This window comes from Entelurus aequoreus, linkage group LG20, assembly GCF_033978785.1.
Source record: "Entelurus aequoreus isolate RoL-2023_Sb linkage group LG20, RoL_Eaeq_v1.1, whole genome shotgun sequence".
Classification (NCBI taxonomy): domain Eukaryota; kingdom Metazoa; phylum Chordata; class Actinopteri; order Syngnathiformes; family Syngnathidae; genus Entelurus; species Entelurus aequoreus.
Window position 1 is genome coordinate 32,644,853 of NC_084750.1, and position 21,267 is coordinate 32,666,119.

The 21,267-nt window shown below is 41.0% G+C and overlaps 1 long non-coding RNA gene across 2 annotated transcripts in view; it reads left to right on the forward strand.

Moving 5' to 3' along the window:
• Positions 1-5,024: 5,024 nt before the first annotated feature.
• Positions 5,025-21,267, forward strand: part of LOC133635674 (uncharacterized) — a 111,801-nt gene continuing 95,558 nt past the window's right edge. Inside the window, exon 1 of one of the 2 annotated variants that reach the window (XR_009822108.1) lies at positions 5,025-5,240. This is a non-coding gene — a long non-coding RNA (uncharacterized LOC133635674). The remainder of the gene's footprint in view (positions 5,241-21,267) is intronic. The other variant, XR_009822109.1, reaches the window with a different exon arrangement.

Sequence of the window (21,267 nt, forward strand, 5' to 3'; positions counted from 1 at the left end):
CCTCAGGAAGAGATGCTTTAAGACATGGCTAGCTAGCTAGCGGCTAACGTCTATTCGCAGTCTGCAGTGTTTTAGCTACTTCTAAATCACTAATCCTCGCCTCCATTGCGACGAATAAAGTATGTTTCCTACAAGTATCATCCCTGCAGGACGAGGAATAGCTAAACATGCTTCACTACACACCGTAGCTCATCGGCGTCAAAATGTAAACAAACGCCATGGGTGGATCTACACCTGACATCCACTGTAATCATACCAAGTACAATAGCATATCTAGTCGATACTACTATGATTACGTCAATATTTTTTGTCATTACAAAATCTTCTTTTGTTTTTTTTCAATTCATATTATGTTTATAAACTCAGGAAATATGTCCCTGGACACATGAGGACTTTAAATCTGATTATAGTATGATATAATTTTGGTACCGGTGCAGGTACCAAAATATTGGTATCGGGACATTACTAATACACACAATAATTTACGACACCGCAGTGCAAATGGTTTATAATGACATTGCGATACATCAAATGGTGAATGGTAAATGGTAAATGAGTTGTACTTGTATAGTGCTTTTCTACCTTTTTTTAAGGAACTCAAAGCGCTTTGACACTGTTTCCACATTCACCCATTCACACACACATTCACACACGTTGACATTGAAAGATTAAATTGTATTTTATGAAATGCTCTTTCTTAGGATTTTTGTAGGTCAATGGGTTTAAGAGTGTTTCCAAGGTGAAACTATTTGCTTGTGCTTAAATTATCTGATTTTCAGACATCTATAAAGGGTTCTGGGGATGAGATCAACTGTTTTAGCTGAGATGCATGATGGAAATGCAGGCTGTGGCGTTTTGAACACGTGAGTTCAGCCTAGCAATCGAAAAAACAACAACTGAGCATCTAAATCAGGGGTGCACATTACGTCGATCGCGAGCCACCGGTTGATAGTGGAGGGTGTGTCAGTCGATCGGCAGCCAGGCATTCAAAAAACAGACCTAAAAATTATCGATCATCAATCTTCACCAAGACGTCACTTTCGTCACTTGATTGACATTCATTATTAAGAAAAAATGACCGACAGGAAGACGAGAAACACTTTTTATTTCAACAGACTCTCGCGCCGTACCTGCCGTCAAAACTCTAAAGACTGACTGCACAGTTCCTGCCTTCACAATAAAAGTGCTGCTTCATCCTGCCTGCGCTAACAAAATAAGAGACTCAGAAAGCTGGCGTGCACAAGCCAGCTATTTATTGTATGGAAGCTGGACAAATACGATGCCAAAAACCAACCACTTTTATGTGGTATTGGACAAAAAGGAGGACTTTTTTTTCTCCATTTGAAAATGTGGACATTATGAGCACTACTGTCTGATTCTAATCAATGCAAGTCATCAGAATCAGGTAATACAGCAACTTATATTATTGTCTTCATTAAAGAAAGGAATCTATATGTTAAACATGCTTGTATTATCATTAAACACCTTTAATTTGTTAACAAAAACGTCTCTTTCATAAATAAATAAATATAAATTATATATATGAATGAGGTAGATCCCCTCGACTTGATCAATTGAAAAGTGAGCAAAAGTTAGGACACCCTGGGTTTAAATAAACTTCAATGTCGTCAGAGCATTTATAATAATGGGTCTCCCTCTAGTGGTGGTGGCCCAAAACAACATCATAGCTCTCTCAACTTTTTCCCCGTTTTTAAAGATTAAATGAAAATGTACTTGAAAGTTAAATAAAACTGGACTGTACTTTAATGTTAATTTTTTTTTTAATGACTATACTTGCATGATGTACTTAAAAGATATATGTATGGCTGCAGTTCTTGCCGTTTCTTAAAGGCCTACTGAAATGATTTTTTTTTTATTTAAACGGGAATAGCAGATCCATTCTATGTGTCATACTTGATCATTTCGCGATATTGCCATTGTTTTTCTGAAAGGATTTAGTAGAGAAAATCGACGATAAAGTTCGCAACTTTTGCTCGCTGATAAAAAAAGCCTTGCCTGTACCGGAAGTAGCGTGACGTCACAGGAGCTAGTATTCCTCACAATTCCCCATTGTTTACAATGGAGCGAGAGAGATTCGGACCGAGAAAGTGATGATTTCCCCATTAATTTGAGCGAGGATGAAAGATTCGTAGATGAGGAACGTTACAGTGAAGGACTTGAGAGACAATGATGGACGTATCTTTTTTCGCTCTGACCGTAACTTAGATTCCACACTCTCCTTTTTTTATTGTGGATCACGGATATGTATTTTAAACCACCTCGGATACTATATCCTCTTGAAAATGAGAGTCGAGAACGCGAAATGGACATTCGGTGCCTTTTATCTCCACGACAATACATCGGCGAAATGCTTTAGCTACGAGCTAACATGATAGCATCGTGCTTTAACTGCATATAGAAACAAAAAAATAAACCCCTGACTGGAAGGATAGATAGAAAATCAACAATACTATTAAACCGCGGACATGTAAATACACGGTTAATGCTTTCCAGGCTGGCGAAGGTTAACAATGCTGTGCTAACGACGCCATTGAAGCTAACTTAGCAACTTAGCAACGGGACCTCACAGAGCTATGCTAAAAACATTAGCTCTCCACCTACGCCAGCCAGCCCTCATCTACTCATCAACACCCGTGCTCACCTGCGTTCCAGCGATCGGCAGAAGGACGAAGGACTTCACCCAATGCGTTTGGCGGCCCGGAGACGTAGGAAGTCAAGGTGAGGTCGGCGGCTAGCGCGGCTAGCGCGGCTAGCGCGGCTAGCGCGGCTAGCGCTCCAACAAAGTCCTCCTGGTTGTGTTGCTGTAGTCCGCTGCTAATACACCGATCCCACCTACAACTGTCTTCTTTGCAGCCTTCATTGTTCATTAAACAAATTGCAAAAGATGTCCAGAATACTGTGGAATTATGAAATGAAAACAGAGCTTTTTGTATAGGATTCTACGGGTACCATAACTTCCGTTACTCTGACTTCGTCACGCGCATACGTCATCATACCGCGACGTTTCAGCCGGATATTTCCCGGGAAGTTTTAAAAGTCACTTTATAAGTTAACCCGGCCGTATTGGCATGTGTTGCAATGTTAAGATTTCATCATTGATATATAAACTATCAGACTGCGTGGTCGGTAGTAGTGGGTTTCAGTAGGCCTTTAAAGGGGACATGCACTTTTTTCAAATGTTGCCTATTGTTTACAATCATTATGAAAGACACGACAACAGATGTTTTTTAATGAAGTCTAAGTAGTAAATACAATGCGATCAAAAATCCGCTTACAATGGAGCCTATATGGGAGCCGCTCTATTCGGCATATAAAGCCCTTAAAAAACAACACATCCGAACACCTCCATTAAAGTACCAGTAGAGTGGAAAAACAAGTTGCCTCTATATCAGGGGTGGGCAATTAATTTTCACCGGGGGCCGCATAAGCAACCCGAGCACTGCTGGAGGGCCACACGACAATATTTCAATTAAATTTTGCTCAATATTATTTTTGATATACCATAAGATAAATAATAATGATGATAATAATTAATAATAATAATAATAATAATAATAATAATTTCATTTAACCTAACTTAACTTTATACAAAAGCAGATTGCTTTTTAAGGTCACTTTATCCTGCATTATCCAACATTTTTCCCCATCAGATTTGGACAACCATCTGTTGTTAAAAATAGTTTTTAATCATATCTATTCTATATTGTTTTTTATATTGGTTTTATATGTAATTGTTTTTTTCTTTTTATTCAGTCATTGGTGGAGCTAAGGATAATATTTGAATATTGTTTGTAATATTGTTGTGCAGCACTTTGGAAACATTTTGTTGTTTAAATGTGCTATATAAATAAAGTGGATTGGATTGTCACACCTGCCAGCGTGTCCCAACACGCATTTACCTCTGTGAACAAGTCATTACCTGTGGTTGTCTCTTTAATTGACTGCATCAGAGCTCTCATCCAAAGTTAGCGAAAAACAGTCCATGTCTCCGGGCATTATCAGCGCAACAAAGTCCAATAAGCACTCCTTAATAAACTCTCCGTCAGAAAACGCCTTACTTTTTCTGGCGCTTTTGTGAGAAATGACGAAACTTGTCCTGACGGCTGCATCTCTGGGGGTGTGAAATATGGCACAAAGTCCTTGTTGGGTTTGCAGTTTTACCATCAACGCATCAGCCTCCCTTGCGCGCGCTTCATCAGACACATCCCGGTATTTTCCCTCGTGTTTCTTCGTGTAGTGGCGATTAAAATGATATTTAAACACAGCAACCTGTGTACCACACATTAAGCACACGGCTTTACCATTAATTTATGTAAAGAAATACTTGGCAGTCCATCTCTTGTTGGAAACACGCCATTCCTCATCAACTTTTCTTTTTTTAGCGTCTCATCACTTGTCTCTATGCACCTTCCCTCACAGGTTCCCTCCGGACATACGGCATAAATAACACATTTCAAAATAAAAGCAGCACAGTTGTATTGCGCGCACGACATAGATGTTTTTTAAACTTTATTTTGTAATTTGTAATTGCGCCGTTCAATTCACTCACAATCGCACACGCGCATACGTCCACACGGAAGTAATACAAATAACGCTTTTCAAAACAAAAGCAGCACTGTTGTATTGCACACTCGACATAGATACTTTTTTAAATTTATTTTGTAATTTATGATTGGCCTCACGCGGGCCGGACAGGGATGCGCAAAGGGCCGGATGCGGCCCGCGGGCCGTACAATGCCCAGGTCTGCTCTATATTGAAGCTATTATCATATATGTCTGATTTATGACACCAAAAGACTTCCAAAGTTTGTGAATACATAGGTGTACAGCTCCACTAATGGACATTGGAGAGTTACTTGTAAATGGCAGCAAATTTTGTTCATGAGAAAAATGCAGTTCTGTCATGATACGTTTTTTTTTTTTTTGTGCCTTTATTTTGAAGAGCCCACTCTTATTCTCTTACTTCCTTTAATGCTGATGCTTGACTTCCTGCTGCCGTTCCGTCTGACAACAGCATACTCACGTTACTCCAGGACTGGTAAAAAATGCTGACAAAGATATATTTCTCATATTCTGTGTGAACATTTGTGAGAGGTTATTTTATTGTGCCTCGTGTTTGTGTTGTTTATATGTCACATTTAAGGAGAGTCACTACGAGTTGTGTGTGGAAGCTAGGCTAACTAGCTGAGCAAACTTAGCGCCCTTGGAAGCGGAAGGAGGTAGGAGGAGACTAATGGTTTATTTATTGTGAAACAAGTGGTTCATTTCATTTAAAACAAACGGGAAAATGTCATTATTTTTATTTAAATAAGAGCTGTAACTTGTAATTAAGCTTAATTCATGTGAACATTCATTATTTAAGTTTACTAAAACGATTTGTTTATAAGTTTAAAAATGTAAACATGATTTATGTATTGTTTGTGAAAATATGGTACGATGGCCTTTGTATTTTCTGTCCATCTTCATAGTTTTCACGGTGTCAAAATTGTGAGGAGAAAAGGTGGAGAGAATTCAAGTTGCACCAGTCGAAGCTCTCTGCATCTTGTGTCATTAATCCAGTGGTTCTCAAACTTTTTTTGTCATCCCCCACTTTGGACAAGGGGGAGTTTTCAAGCCCCACCTGCCCCCATCGCCCCAACAGAACGCTAATGCCAAGCTTAACATTTTCAAATTTATCGAACATCAAGTAACATCAAGTTTTATACATTCAAACTCAATAACATAAAATAAAATCAAGTTCAATAATAAATAAAATAACTGTGCAGCTGTGGTATAACTTGCATCAAGTTCAATATCAAATAAAATAACTTGCATCAATTCAATAATAAATAAAACAAAAGTGTTATAACTTGCATCAAGTTCAATAATAAATCAAAAAAGTGTCATAACTTGCATCAAGTTCAATAATAAATCAAAAAAAGTGTTATAACTTGCATCAAGTTCAATAATAAATCAAATAAGTGTTATAACTTGCATCAAGTTCAATAATAAATCAAATAACTTGCATCAAGTTTTTTTTAATCAATAATGAATAAAACAAAAGTGTTATAACTTGCATCAAGTTCAATAATAAATAAAACAAAAGTGTTATAACTTGCATCAAGTTCAATAATAAATCAAAAAAAGTGTTATAATTTGCATCAAGTTCAATAATAAATCAAATAAAAGTGTTATAACTTGCATCAAGTTCAATAATAAATCAAATAACTTGCATCAAGTTCAATAATAAATGAAAATAAAAGTGCCACTTTGCAATCTTTGCCAAAAAAAGGAGGACAGGGCAAGTGAACATGAGTTTTACAGTACTCCAGCATTAGTGGCTGCAATGAGCCTGTTTTGCACTGCACAGCTTTTCAAATCGGGGTTGCAGGCTTGACACTGTTAAAACCTCATTGAGTTTGGGGCTGAGCTGCCTTGACGCGAGTGTTTCCCGGTGAATGACACATTGTGTCCAATGCGCATTTGGCGCAATCAGAGCAAAAGCCCATACAGTTTTCCCAATTAAGGTCGTGTTCTTTGAGGAAACTGTCCATTATCTTGAACAGCTCATCAGCAGTGGCTCTATTTTTTATGTATTTGCAAAACAGAAAATCCTCGCACAGTGACTCGCCATTCACAAAGCTTCCGCTTAGCCCCGCCCCCATGAGTTACTGTTGCTATGTCAGTAAACTTTCGCTCCTACCTAGAAATGTAAAGCCTACAGGAAAAATAGGTAATTTACATTTATCTATATAGCGGATTTCACAGAGAGAATCACAAAGTGATTTACAGTGTGTATAGAAAATGAAAGCATAGTAAAAAAAAAATCAAAGAATATACCGTAATTTCCGGACTATAAGCCGCACCTGACTATAAGCCGCACCAGCTAAATTTAGGGGAAAATACAGATTGCTTCACATATAAGCCGCACCCGACTATAAGCCGCAGGGTTTTGATGTGTAATTAGCGTAGTATATAGGGGTTCCTGCTACCACGGAGGGGATTGTCGGGACAGAGATGACTGTTTGGGAACGCAAAGCGTCCCATTTATCAACAATAAATCTTTCAATCAAACTTTCACATCTTTGACATGGCGAACAGCATTCATGCAGAGTACAAATAATACAACGGTGCAAAGTAATACAAAGTGCTCGCCTGTACGTTATCAAAATAACCAGCCTACCGGTATATGAAAAGTCAGTCTTTAATCATTGTGTCATCGTCTTCCTCCTGCGCACTAAAACCACCGAAATCCTCTTCGTCGGTGTCTGAGAAGAACAGGCCGTATATAAGCCGCACCCTTGTATAAGCCGCAGGGACCAGAACGAGGGGAAAAAGTAGCGGCTTATAGACCGGAAATTACGGTAATAATAAAAAAATAAAAAAAATAAAAGTGAAATTTCCTCCCGTTCCTCGCGCCCCACCTGTCATGTCTCTATTCCCCACCAGTGGGGCGCGCCCCACACTTTGAGAAACGCTGCATTAATCCAAGGGGGCCGCTACATTACTGTCTTTCTTTCTTTCTTTCTTTCTTTTAGTTTATTTCGAACATGAACACATTTACATCATAATACATCACACAATTTCATATCATTTCATTTACATCATGCCCGAAAAGGAGTAGGAAGAAGCAAAGCTCATTTAATCCTACCCCTTTCCCACTTCAAAGCACTTACAATTATATAAAATCATTTACTGACCTTTTTATATAATAAAATAACATCTATGAATTAGTATATACAACAGTTTGTAATATGTAATTAATTAATTCAGTCATTATTAACATACTGAGATGAAGAATATTTTCAATAAGGTTGGAAGTTTTTCTCATAATTATTCTTCTTTGTACTTTGTAAGCACTATTAATTTAAACAACCTCTTAAACTGGATCATGTCAGTACAATTTTTAACTTCTTTACTTAATCCATTCCATAATTGAATTCCACATACTGTTATGCTAAAAGTTTTAAGTGTTGTACGTGCATATAAATGTTTTAAATTATTTTTTCCTCTAAGGTTATATTTCTCCTCTTTAGTTGAGAAGAAATGTTGTACATTCTTTGGTAGCAGGTTATAGATTGCTTTGTACATCATTTTAGCTGTTTGCAATTTTACCAAATCACCAAACTTTAATATTTTTGACTTAATAAATAAAGGGTTTGTATGTTCTCTATATCCAACATTATGTATTATTCTAACTGATCTTTTTTGTAACATGGTTAACGAATGTAGCGCACATTTGTAGTTATTTCCCCATATTTCTGCACAATAAGTCAGATATGGTAACACTAGTGAGCAGTAGAGAATATGAAGTGATTTTTGGCCCAGGACGTGTTTTGTTTTATTCATTATTGAAATGTTTTTTGCTACCTTATGTTGTATGTTTTGTATATGAGATTTCCAGTTCATTTTATCATCTATTAATACTCCCAAAAATCTGGTTTCTTTTACCCTTTCGATGTCTACTCCGTCTATTTGTATTTGCGTATGATGCTCTTTCCTACTATTACCAAATAGCATTATTTTAGTTTTACTGAGATTCAAAGATAGTCTGTTTTTGTCAAACCATCTTTTTAATTTGTTCATTTCTTCTGTTATTATTTGTATTATCTTCTGTGTGTTCTCTCCTGAACAGAAAGCAGTTGTATCCATAGGTGGATTAATGACCGGGCCTACCGGGCCCAGGCCCAGGGGGCCAGAGGCCCCAAGGGGCCAGGCCAACTTGGCCCCGCGGCCGCGACCCAAGCAAAACTACTTTTGCAAAAATAATAATCTTAAGCCCCAAGGGGCCAGGCCAACTTGGCCCCGCGGCCATGATCCATAGAGGGTAAGAGGCCCCAAGGGGCCAGGTCAACTTGGCCCCGCGGCCGCGACCCACAGAGGGCCAGAGGCCCCAAGGGGCCAGGCCAACATGGCCCCGCGGCCATGATCCATAGACGGTCAGAGGCCCCAAGGGGCCAGGCCAACTTGGCCCCGCGGCCACGATCCATAGAGGGTCAGAGGCCCCAGGGGGCCAGGTCAACTTGGCCCCGCGGCCACGATCCATAGACGGTCAGAGGCCCCAAGGGGCCAGGCCAACTTGGCCCCGCGGCCACGACCCACAGAAGGCCAGAGGCCCCAAAGGGCCAGGCCAACTTGGCCCCGCGGCCGTGAGCCACAGAAGGCCAGAGGCCCCAAGGGGCCAGGTCAACTTGGCCACGATCCATAGAGGGTAAGAGGCCCCAAGGGGCCAGGTCAACTTGGCCCCGCGGCCGCGACCCACAGAGGGCCTGAGGTCCTAAGGGGTCAGGCCAACTTGGCCCCGCGGCCATGATCCATAGAGGGCCAGAGGCCCCGAGGGGTCAGGCCAACTTGGCCCCGATCCATAGAGGGTCAGAGGCCCCAAGGGGCCAGGCCAACTTGGCCCCGCGGCCACGACCCACAGAGGCCCCAAGGGGCCAGGCAAAATTGGCCCCGCGGCCATGATCCACAGAGGGCCAGAGGCTCTCAATCATTATTATCAAAGCTAATTCTCAAATTGGATGGATCACACAACCTCACTCACATATTCTTTATCAATTATTAAAGGTTGTTTCTGAATTTTGATCACAGAACTTAATGCAAATATTCTTGATTGATTGACAAAGCTCATTCTCAAATTTTGATTACACAACCTTACTCTGACAAATTATCATTATCAAAAAGCTCTATCTCGAATTTGGATCACAGAATCTCACTCAAGTATTCTTAGCTGTGCCCCTCCCCCATCAAGTCTTTCATAAACCGGTCTGTTCTTTTAGAATCTCCTCATTTGGTATTTTGAACTCGTGAGAGACTGCTCAAAATTTGGTTTCCTTTCCCTCAGTTCAGACTCAGAGATAATTTGAAATCATTCAACAAGAAGTTTAACGCGCGCACACACACACACACACACACACTTGAGTTGAGCATTACTTGGAAATTCTTATATTTTCCATTTTGCTGTTATTATCAGCATCTTCCCATTTTGTCCTTTTCTTTCGAGAAAGTTTACAGTCTGACATTTGTCACTGCTGTCAGTTAATAACTTTTTGGTCTTTGACCCATTTTGTCATTTTCTCGATTCGATCGTCACTGACCACTCTCTCCTGTCTGGCAGACATCGTTGCTGCCATCATAGCTAGCAAGCTGCCTGCAGCGGGTCATCCCTATGTTCCCCGTCCCTATGTTACCCGGGTCCTATGTTCCCCTCTACCGGGGAACTAAGGACCCTTTTTAAAAAAAAGGGTTCTATGTTCCCCGCTGCGGGGAACGTACAACACTTTTTCCAGAAAAGGGTTCTATGTTCCCCGCTGCTTCCAATGCGCGACTAAGTAAGACGCACGCAGACACGCATGACAGAGACGCGTTTAAGTTGTCGAAGGAAGGAAGTTCGCGTTTGAGTTGCTCTATCTGCTGCCGCACGCCCTGTGACAGGTTAGGTTTAGGGATGGTTTTGGTCAGGGCACAATTTCGCCAAAAAAGTGCTCCACAACGCCCTGTGACAGGTTAGGTTTAGGGATAGTTTTGGTCAGGGCACAATTTCGCCAAAAAAAAGTGCTCCACAACGCCCTGTGACAGGTTAGGTTTAGGGATGGTTTTGGTCAGGGCACAATTTCGCAATTTCGCCAGATACAATGCAGGGAACATAGGACCCTTTTTTAGAAAAAGGGTCCTAAGTTCCCCGGTCGCATACAAAGACCCAGGAACAACCGGGGAACATAGGACCCGGGGAACATAGGACCCGGGGAACATAGGCACGCTCCCGCCTGCAGATAGCAACATTTTGGTGTCCTTTGGGAAAATATTTAGAAAGAAGACAAAAGTACACACAGTTGTACAACTATTATCTTTATGATCTTTTTTTTGTTAGTTTCTCTGTTACTGTGTGTGGCCAATTAAGCGACTTTTGGCCATACCTGGCTGGTGACATTTAGCGACTTTCTGGTTGATGTTAAGATTAATAATAGCAACAGTTCTCTTCATCTTAATGCAATTTATTGTGTCTGTCTCTCCACATTTTGCCATTAGGTACTTTGAGCTCTTGTTGGTCAGTCACTCTAAGGTACATTGTTGCTGCCATCATAGCTAGCAAGCTGCCTGCAGATAGCGACATTTTGGTGTCCTTTGAGAAGTATTAAGAAAGAAGACAAAAGTACAAGACATTGTACGATTACTATCTTTTTAAAATTATTTGTTTCACTGTGTGATTGACCGACTTTGCCGCTAGATTTCGCGTCTTTTGGCCATACCTGGCTAGCGACTAAAAACATCATTTAGCGACTTTTTGGTTGTGAAGATAAGTGGTAAAAGCAGATCTTCCTGTTGGTCTTCCCACATTTTGCCATTTGGTACTTTGCACTCTTCTTGGTCACTCCAAGGCATTTGTCCCTGCCTTCAGCTAGTCACTTGGCTCTTTTGGAATATATTTCACTGTAATTGGCTCTCTCTCTCTCTTTCTCCTCAGTACAAATCAGCCTGTTCCCTTGCCATTCATCACTGACCACTCTGCTCTCCTGTCTGTCAGACATTATTGCTGCTTGCAGATAGCTTGGGGTCCTTAGAGAAAATATCAGAAGAGAAAAGTACACAATTATCTTAATTATCTTTTTTATTCAGTCAGTCCTTCAGTGAGTCCCAGTGTGTTGGCGATTAAGCAACGTTGGCATTCAATTAGCGACTTTTGGCCATACATGGCTGGCGACTCAAAAAACTAGAAAAAAAGTACAAAAAGTTGTACAATTAATATCTTTATTATCCTTAATTCCCCTGAATCCTAGAGTGTGTTGCAATTAAGCAACTTTGCTGCTAGGTTTAGCGACTCTTGTTTTGGGCATACCTGGCTAGCGACTACAAACATTATTCAGCAACTTTTTGGCTGTTAAGATTAACGTTAATAAATTAAATCCTAATACAATTTATTGTGTTGGTCTCGCCATCTTGCTATTAGGTACTTTGAATTCTTGTTGGTCTCTGCTAAGGTATCTGGCTGTTGTCTTTGCCTTCAGTTAGTCACTTGGCTCTGGAATATATTTAACTGTACTTGGCTCTCTCTTTCTCCTCAGTACAAATCAGTCTGTTCCCTTGCCATTTAGACATTTTCTTGATTGGATCATCACTGACCACTCTGCTCTCCTGCTGTCTATCAGACATTGTTGCTCCCATCATAGCTAGCAAGCTGCCTTGGTGTCCTTTGTGAAAATATTTAGATAGAAGACTAAAGTGCACAAAGGTGTACAATTATTATCTTTTCAAAATATTTGTTTCACTGTCAGTGTGATTGACCGACTTTGCCGCTAGATTTCGCGTCTTTTGGCCATACCTGGCTAGCGACTGAAAACATCATTTAGCAACTTTTTGGTTGTGAAGATAAGAGGTAAAAGCAGATCTGCCTGTTGGTCTTTCCACATTTTGCCATTTGGTACTTTGCACTCTTGTTGGTCACTCCAAGGCATTTGTCCCTGCCTTCAGCTAGTCACTTGGCTCTTTTGGAATATATTTCACTGTAATTGGCTCTCTCTCTCTTTCTCCTCAGTACAAATCAGTCTGTTCCCTTGCCATTTAGACATTTTCTTGATTCGATCATCACTGACCACTCTGCTCTCCTGCTGTCTATCAGACGAATCAGTTGATTCTCTGCTCTCAATTGTCTATGCTAGTAAGCTGTTATTCTCTGCTTTGGAGTGTTGATGCTGGGTTGCTAGTTTTCTAAATCACCTCACACACTTGAAGGAAGCAGCACCGATCCTAAACACACAAACAAACTCACACACACACACACACACACACACACACACACACACACACACACACACACACACACACACACATAGTTGGTTTATCTGTTGTGATAGGCAAAGAGCCAATGTGCAAAGAAAGAAGGGAAATATGGATCATAAACGTTTAAGTGGAGGAGCTAGAAAAAAAATTCAGCAAGAAAAGAAAAAAAAGGAATCAGTTTTACTTGAGAGTGTTCCAAATATCTCCAGCTTCTTCAGTACAAAGACATCTGCTGAAAGCAATTCTATAAATGCTACTGCAAATTCAGCTAAGGTTAGCAATGCACCTGAGCTAGCATGTAGCTCCCAAGATCCTGAGACCACTACAAGTGTAGACACTGAACCAAATGCTTCTGATGCTTATGATTCAACCAATTCAGCAGTAGCCAGTTGCTCGGATGAATGTGAGGTCACTGCACCTCTGGACAGCATAGAAAATGAGCTGAATCTTTCTTCAACACCATCTACAGTGACAACTCTACCTAGTGATCCCGCTAAATGGGCTGAGACCCTCACTGAGTCAATGAAGGAAGTTCTTATTCAAAGAGGTGCAAAATCATTTCACAACCGTCACAGCCATTATCCAGCTTCTGTGAGGAACAGTGGGCTAGGAGGCAAAACCCGATGCCTAAACAATGAACATTTTACTTCACACTTGCCCAATGGACAACGAGTACAAAGAGAGTGGCTGATGTACTCTCCCTCTACTGGTAATGTTTACTGCTTTGCATGCAAACTGTTTTCCCCAAAAACGCATTCTTTTGTGACAGGCTATTGTGATTGGAAACACTCAGAAAGATTTGGTGAACATGAGCGAAGTGCTGAGCACATAACCTGCATGCAAGCAGTCTTGAACCGCGCCAAAGGTGCCACAGTTGATGCAGACCTGTTCAAACAGTTTCAGGCAGAGAGCAGCTATTGGAGGCAGGTGTTACAAAGAGTTGTTGCAGTCATTAAATTCCTTGCAGAAAGGGGCCTTGCATTTAGGGGTAAAAATGAATCGTTAGGGTCTCCTCTCAATGGGAACTACCTTGGTATTCTGGAGGTCCTGGCTGAATTTGATCCCTTTCTAAAGGATCACATCAGAAAGTTTGGGCAGATGGGTCGAGGTAATACCTCATATCTGTCCTCCACCATTTGTGAGGAATTCATTGAATTGATGGGTGCAAAAACCAAACAGGCTATAGCAGATGAACTGCAAGCAAGCAAATACTACTCTATCATTGTGGATTCAACCCCAGATTTATCTCATGTGGACCAATTGACATTCATATTCCGTTTTGTTAGCAAAGAGGGCAGTGTTGTTGAACGCTTTGTGGGTTTTGAGCCCATTACTAGCCATACAGGTGAAAGTTTGGCTAACTGTGTCATGTCTGTGTTGGAAAATCTAGGGTTAGAGCTGTCAAATTGCAGGGGGCAGGCTTATGATAATGCCAGCAACATGTCAGGGAGGTATAATGGGTTGCAGGCTCACTTAAAGAAAAGCAACCCATTAATACACTATATTCCATGTGCAGCTCACTCTTTGAATTTGGTGGGAGTCAACAGCATTGACAGATGTGGAAATGAAGTCTCTAAGTATTTTGACTTGATTCAGTCTATTTACAACTTCACAACTGCATCCACACACCGATGGGACAGGGTATTTGGCAATTCCAACATAGATCTCACACTTAAAGCTTTATCCAACACGCGTTGGAGTTGCCGTGCAGAATCTACCAAAGCACTGTGGCAGAACTACAGTAAAATAAAAGCAGCACTACAGGTTATTTCCACTGATGACACAGAGAAACGAGACACACGAACTGAAGCTGACAGTCTAGTGCGGAAGCTGGATTCACTTGAGATGGCCTTCATGGCAGGCTTTTGGGACACTGTTCTGTCCAGATTTCAGGCCACAAGTCTGCAACTTCAAAAAGCAGACATGGACCTTGGTACAGCAGTTAGATTGCTGGAATCTCTGCGCACCTTTGTTCTCTCCCAAAGAGATCTATTTGATTATTTTGAGCAGAAAGCCTTAAACATGTTGGGTGGCACCCCATCTTACAGGGCTGAACGGACGAGGAAACGTAAAAAGTTTGCTGATGAATCAGCATCCCCAGATGTTGTGCTTGAGGGAAGGCAACTGTTTCAAATAGAGACATTTATTGCCTCTATTGATCAACTGAGTTCAAGCCTTAATCACCGTCTGGAGGCCTACAAACATCTGAACAATTTGTTCAGTGTCCTTTTCTCTTTGGATACAGAGTCCAATGCTTCAGTCCTTCACAAGGCCAAGATTCTCACTGAATCATACCCATCTGACCTCAATGAAAGTCTTGGACAGGAGCTTATACAGTTCAAATCTTTTATACAGCTCAACAACACTGATGAGGAGAGGACCCCTTCAGGACTGCTCAAAACAATAATACATTTTGGACTACAGCCTACGTTTCCTAATACATACATTGCGCTACAGATTTTTCTCACTCTACCGGTCAGTAACTGTGAGGGAGAACGCTCATTCTCTCTTTTGTCAAGAGTAAAAAATGAGCTGCGCACAAGAATGACTCAGAAAAGATTAAATGCGTTATCTCTAATGGCAATTGAGAGTGAGCTGACAAGAGAGTTGGACTTCAATGATGTGGTGGATGATTTTGCAAAATTGAAAGCACGAAAGAAACCCCTTGCTTAAAGGTGCACTGTGTAAGATTTTTAGGTTATTTCCAGAATTCACCCATTCACTAATGTTAGGCTACCTGTTTTCATGAATACTTACCACCACCATAAAATTCTAAGTATCCATTATGACTTGGAGAATTGCACTTTTGCCATTTCTGGGAAGTGTCACCTGGATTGTGAAGATAGGATTGACTTTAGGCAGAAGCTTGGTGCTTTCTCTGGCAAACTGAACCTCAAGCTTCATTCTCTGCAGCTTTGCATTCTTGTGCAGACTTTCATCCACAAGGAACTTTTCAACTTCCCCACTATCGTGAAGGGGCCATCAAAAGATTTCAGTGTGTCCAGCATGTCTAGTCTCTTACTCTCCTTTCTTTGAGCCATCTCTTGTTTCTCATCTGCCCTACTCTCGAATTTTGCCTTCATGAATTTACTCCAGTTGAGTTCAACCTCCCTTTTTGCTTGTGCTGCTGCCTTGAAACCTCTGAAGCTCCTGGCTCTTCTGTAAAATTATTGACCTATTGACTGCGTTCAGTGTGCCCAACTTCTTCAGTTTGTAGTCCACCTTGCCACATTGTCTCTCCATCCCAATGTTGTGCACAGGGGTGCCATCAATGTTACTAGCCTGTTCACTGACAGGGTCCATTGGGAAGGTCTCCTCATCCATCCTCTGCCTGGCCAGGACAGTCTTCAGATGGGGCAGCATGAGATCTGTCAGCTGCTTCACTTCATCCAAGTATTCGGCAGCCACGTCTGACACTGAATTCAGGACATGTCCAGTGCCTGTCCAGCCACTATAGCATTCTTGGAAATGGGCTATCTTGACCTGCATGCAGCCCTTGTACCATGAACTGGCCTACACCTTTCTTTGTGGTGCTCTCCGATGCATGTTATCATTTTACCTTTCTCCTTCTCCTCAAGCTTAACCACAAATAGATACAGACTTTGAGCCTCAATTTGCTGCACAGCTGCCGTTATGCCAATGTGTTTTCCTAAGATATTATTTTATTTTTAATGATAGAAGGGAGGAAAAGGGGGCAAAAATCATGTCCGATTTAGTTTTTTGGGTGGGTTGGGGGGTTTATTTCATGATAGCTACCAACTTCCAATACATAATATCTCTCAAATGACCCAATGCACCATCACTGAAGTGGGCGTAATCATTTTCAAAAATGTTTATTTTTAGGCCATTTATCCCCTCCCCCTGTGTCTGTGTGAAACCTGTGCTTGTCAGTGTCTGTGTGGTATACCTAATAGTGTGTGTGCAGTATGTGCACTCTTCTGTACAGTACAGTGTGCATGTCTGTTCACAGTATACAGTATTTCTTGCATAGTGCGTGCGTGTGTGTGCGCCCACACGCGCGGGGGGTTGAGGGGCCAAGACCATGTCAGGCCCAGGGGGCCAAAATTTCTTAATCCGCCCCTGGTTGTATCATCTGCAAATAAAACTAACTTTAAGTCCTTTGTAACTTTACAAATGTCGTTTATATAAAGATTAAACAATTTTGGTCCCAGTATTGATCCCTGCGGCACACCGCAGGATATATCTAGCCGTGTTGACATATTTTCACCCATCTTCACATATTGCTTCCTGTTGGTTAAATAGCTTCTTACCCAGTTCAATACCAAACCTCTGATGCCATATCGTTCTAATTTTTGTATTAAAATATCATGATTAATTGTATCAAATGATTTTGTTAAGTCCATGAATACTGCTGCCGCACATTCTTTACCATCTATTGCATTGGTAATTTCCTCTGTTATTTTAATTAATGGTATTGATGTTGAGATATTTGCTCGAAATCCATATTGGTTCTCCATGAGCGTCCCACTTTTGTTAATAAATAAATCTAATCGACTATTGAATAATTTTTCCATGATTTTGGAGAATTGTGGAAGTAATGAAACTGGTCTGTAGTTAGTAAACTGGTGTACGTCTCCATTCTTATAGATTGGTACGACTTTTGCAATTTTCATTTTGTCTGGGAATTTTCCGGTTAAAAATGATACATTGGTGATATATGTCAGAGGTTCTGAAATGTCTTCTATAACCTTTTTTATCGTTACCATATCTATTCCATGACAGTCAGTTGAAGTCTTGTATTTACAATTTTTTACAATTTTGATTATTTCTTCTTTTGTTACACTTTTAAGAAACATGGAATTGGGATTTATGTCTATGAGCTCACTCAAGTCCTCAACTGACCCATCATCTGCATTTGGAATTCTTTGATCCAGATTTGTTCCGATATTAACAAAATAATCATTAAAACGTTCAGCTATTTGGTTCATATTGTCATTTTTTGTATGTCCATCTAGAAAGTACTGGGGGTAATCTTTCTTAGCACCATTTTTAATGATGCTATTTAGGATGCCCCATGTTGCTCTCATGTTGTTTTTGTTCTTGTTTAATAATTGACTGTAGTATTCCTTCTTACATGTTCGTAGTATACCAATTAGCTTGTTTTTATATTTCTTATACTTATTTTCTGCCTCTATAGATCTTTGTGTTATAAATATTCGATACAATGTGTTTTTTTTGTGACAAGCATTTTTCAGTCCTTTTGTCATCCACGGTTGGTTGTTTTTCTTTTGCTTCTTACTACGTTCTTTCCATGGGCAATGTTTATCATAGAGTGTTAGAAAGGTGTTGACAAAATTCCCATATGCATCATCTACATCATCTTCATTATATACATTGTCCCAAATTTGTTTCCTCAGATCCTTCTTGAAGAAAATCATTCCTTCCTCTGTACATAGTCTTTGAAATGTCTTTTTGTCAATGTTCTTCTTCCTGTAGTTCCCATCATGAATAGTAAAGACTGGCAGATGGTCGCTGATGTCGGTTGTTAACAGTCCACTTGTTATATTATTATCAAAGACATTAGTGAATATATTGTCAATAAGTGTAGCACTGTGACTTGCAATTCTGGTTGGCCTTGTGATTTGAGGATACAAACTCATACTATACATTGTATCTGTGAAATCATTAATGGACTTTCGCTTGTTGGGGTTCAAGAGATCAATGTTGAAGTCTCCACATAAAAAGAGTACTTTTTGACTGATTCCATTGAAAGTTCCCTTAATCCAGTCTTCAAATCCTTCAATACTTGAGTTGGGTGCCCTGTATATACAACTGATCAATACATTTCTATTTCTTTCATGACATATCTCAATGGTTATACACTCTAAAACATTGTCAATAGCCAGTGACATGTCTTTTACCACCTTGTAATGGAAGTCCTTCATCACATATACAGCAACTCCGCCTCCATTCTTATTTACTCTATTAATATAATTGAGTTCATATCCTTCTAGTCCAAAGTCCATTCCTTTTTTTGGATCCATCCATGTCTCTGATACAGCGATAATTTTGAAAGGTTCTTTAAAGTGTTCCAAAAATAATTTCATATTGTTAAAATTGGCATACAAGCTTCTGCAGTTAATATGAATAATTGACAGTTTGTTATTGGAATTAATGTTGGTGTTGTACTGTACTTCTGTATAATATAAACAATTATTGTCCATGTGAGAAAAAAAATGTATGTCTGGATCTATAGCACTGTCCAATTCCGTCCTGTTATAGTCGGTGCTGGAAAAGTTTATACATTCTCTGTTTGATTGATTATTGTTTGTTTGTGTCATGGTTGTGTTTAATTTTTTTATCGTTATTGATATTTATCCAGCTCTGCTATTTTCCTTATGACTATTACTCTTGCTTCCTCTGGTGTTCCATTTAGTTTAATAAATATTTTACAGTTTGCTGTCCATGTTTGTTGTATTTTTCCTTGTTTTCTTAAGCTACGTGCTTTTCTGGCTATGTCTGCGTTTTTCTTTGTTAAATGTTCATTTATGTACACGTCTGTTCCTTTCAGCTTCCTCCCTTGTTTTAGTAATGCGGTTTTATGTTTCCTATTGACAAATCTCATTATTATTACTGGTGCCGAATTATCTTTCTTCTTATGGAGTGGGTGGCAAGCTTCCACATTTGCTATGTCCATGAATATGCCTTTTGACTCCATGAATGTTGCCACTTGCCTCTCTGTGGAGATGTCCAAATTCCCGGGCTCTTCTCCACCATTGGCGGTCACCGCCCGAGCATATGAACGGGGCTTAATATTAAGCCCGGTCAGAATAACGTCATTTATTCTTGTGTATTGTTCCAGTTCATCCACTCGGTCTGTTAACTGTTCTATTTGTAAAGTTTTTGCATCATTCTCGACTCGTAGAATTTTTACCTCCTCCACCAGCTGCATAATTGTCTGTTGGTACTGCTTAATGGCTGATACCTCTGCTGTTAAAAATTCAAGTGATCGCCTTATCTCCTCACCTTCATCAGGAGAGAGCACCTTCTTTGGCCCCATGTTGATTTTGGCTGTCGCGGGTGTTTACCGCCTTCAGCCAAGGCTGTCCCCGGTCCCGTCGTCGCGAGGTGGTCCCGCTTCTGCTAGCTGCTGCTAGCCGGGCCTCTCCCTTGCCGCTCTGCTGCTGTCACACGCCGCCGCGCGAAAGCTGTCGCTCTCGCCGCCGTGAGGTGGTGGTCCCACTGCTGCTGGCTGCTAGCCGGGCCTCTCCCTCGCCGCCCCGCTGCCGTCACTCGCCGCCGCCGTCACCTGCCGGTCCCGTCGTCGCGAGGTGGTCCCGCTTCTGCTAGCCGGGCCTCTCCCTCGCCGCTCTGCTGCTATCACACGCCGCCGCAAGAAAGCTGTCGATCTCGCCGCCGTGAGGTGGTGAGGTGGTGGTCCCACTGCTGCTGGCTGCTAGCCGGGCCTCTACCTCGCCGCCCCGCTGCCGTCACTCGCCGCCGCCGTCACCTACCGGTCCCGTCGTCGCGAGGTGGTCTTGCTTCTGCTAGCTGCTGCTAGCTGCTAGCCAGGCCTCTCCCTCGCCACCGACGTCTTCCGCAGGAAGCCTGCACGTACCCAGAGCCCAGTTGCGTCTTCTGAGTCCACACTGGAGCTGTCTTCCTTCCTCTTAGCATGTCAAAGGCAAAATTAAAGTATTGCTAGAAACATAATGTTATATGGGACTTTATTGTATTACATGTATAGTACATGTTCCAAAAAGAAATAAGCATAAAACACAGTATATTTAAATATACTAAATGTAAAAAAAGGAATAGATCGGTAGGTTGGAGTTCAAATCCCAGCCGAGTCATACCAAAGACTATAAAAATGGGACCCATAACCTCCCTGCTTGGCACTCAGCAACAAAGGGTTGGAGTTGGGGGTTAAATCACCAAAATGATTCCCGGGCGCGGCGCCGCTGCTGCCCACTGCTCCCCAAGGGGATGGGACAAATGCAGAGGACACATTTCACCACATCTAGTGTGTGTGTGACAATCATTGGTACTTTAATCTTTAATCTTTTAAAATGTTCAAAATAATCTAGTTTGGTTACGCCATCATGAGCGCAACACAAGGTTGTAAAAGTTTCAACTACAAAGTAAACTGAAATCAAATACACACAGCTTAAAGATTGATCAATACCTATTTATGATGATGTATCACAATATTAAAGAAATATACCTGAACAGAACGTTCATGATGGTTACACCAAAAAGTAACGATGTGAATCGTGTTTTTCCAAGTTTTTGGGGCATTTTTATGCTATTTCCAAGCATCTCCTTTTTACAAACCCCGTTTCCATATGAGTTGGGAAATTGTGTGGCAGTCACAAAACACAGTGATCAGGACAGAAGGCAACTAGGAAGCTGGAGACAAGCTTACGGTACGCCAACATAAAGTTATATTCCGGGCCGGCATGGCAGCTTGTGCAGGCTTAAGAAGGCAGCTCGATCATTACAGGCAGGTGCTTGGGTGTGTACCGAGGT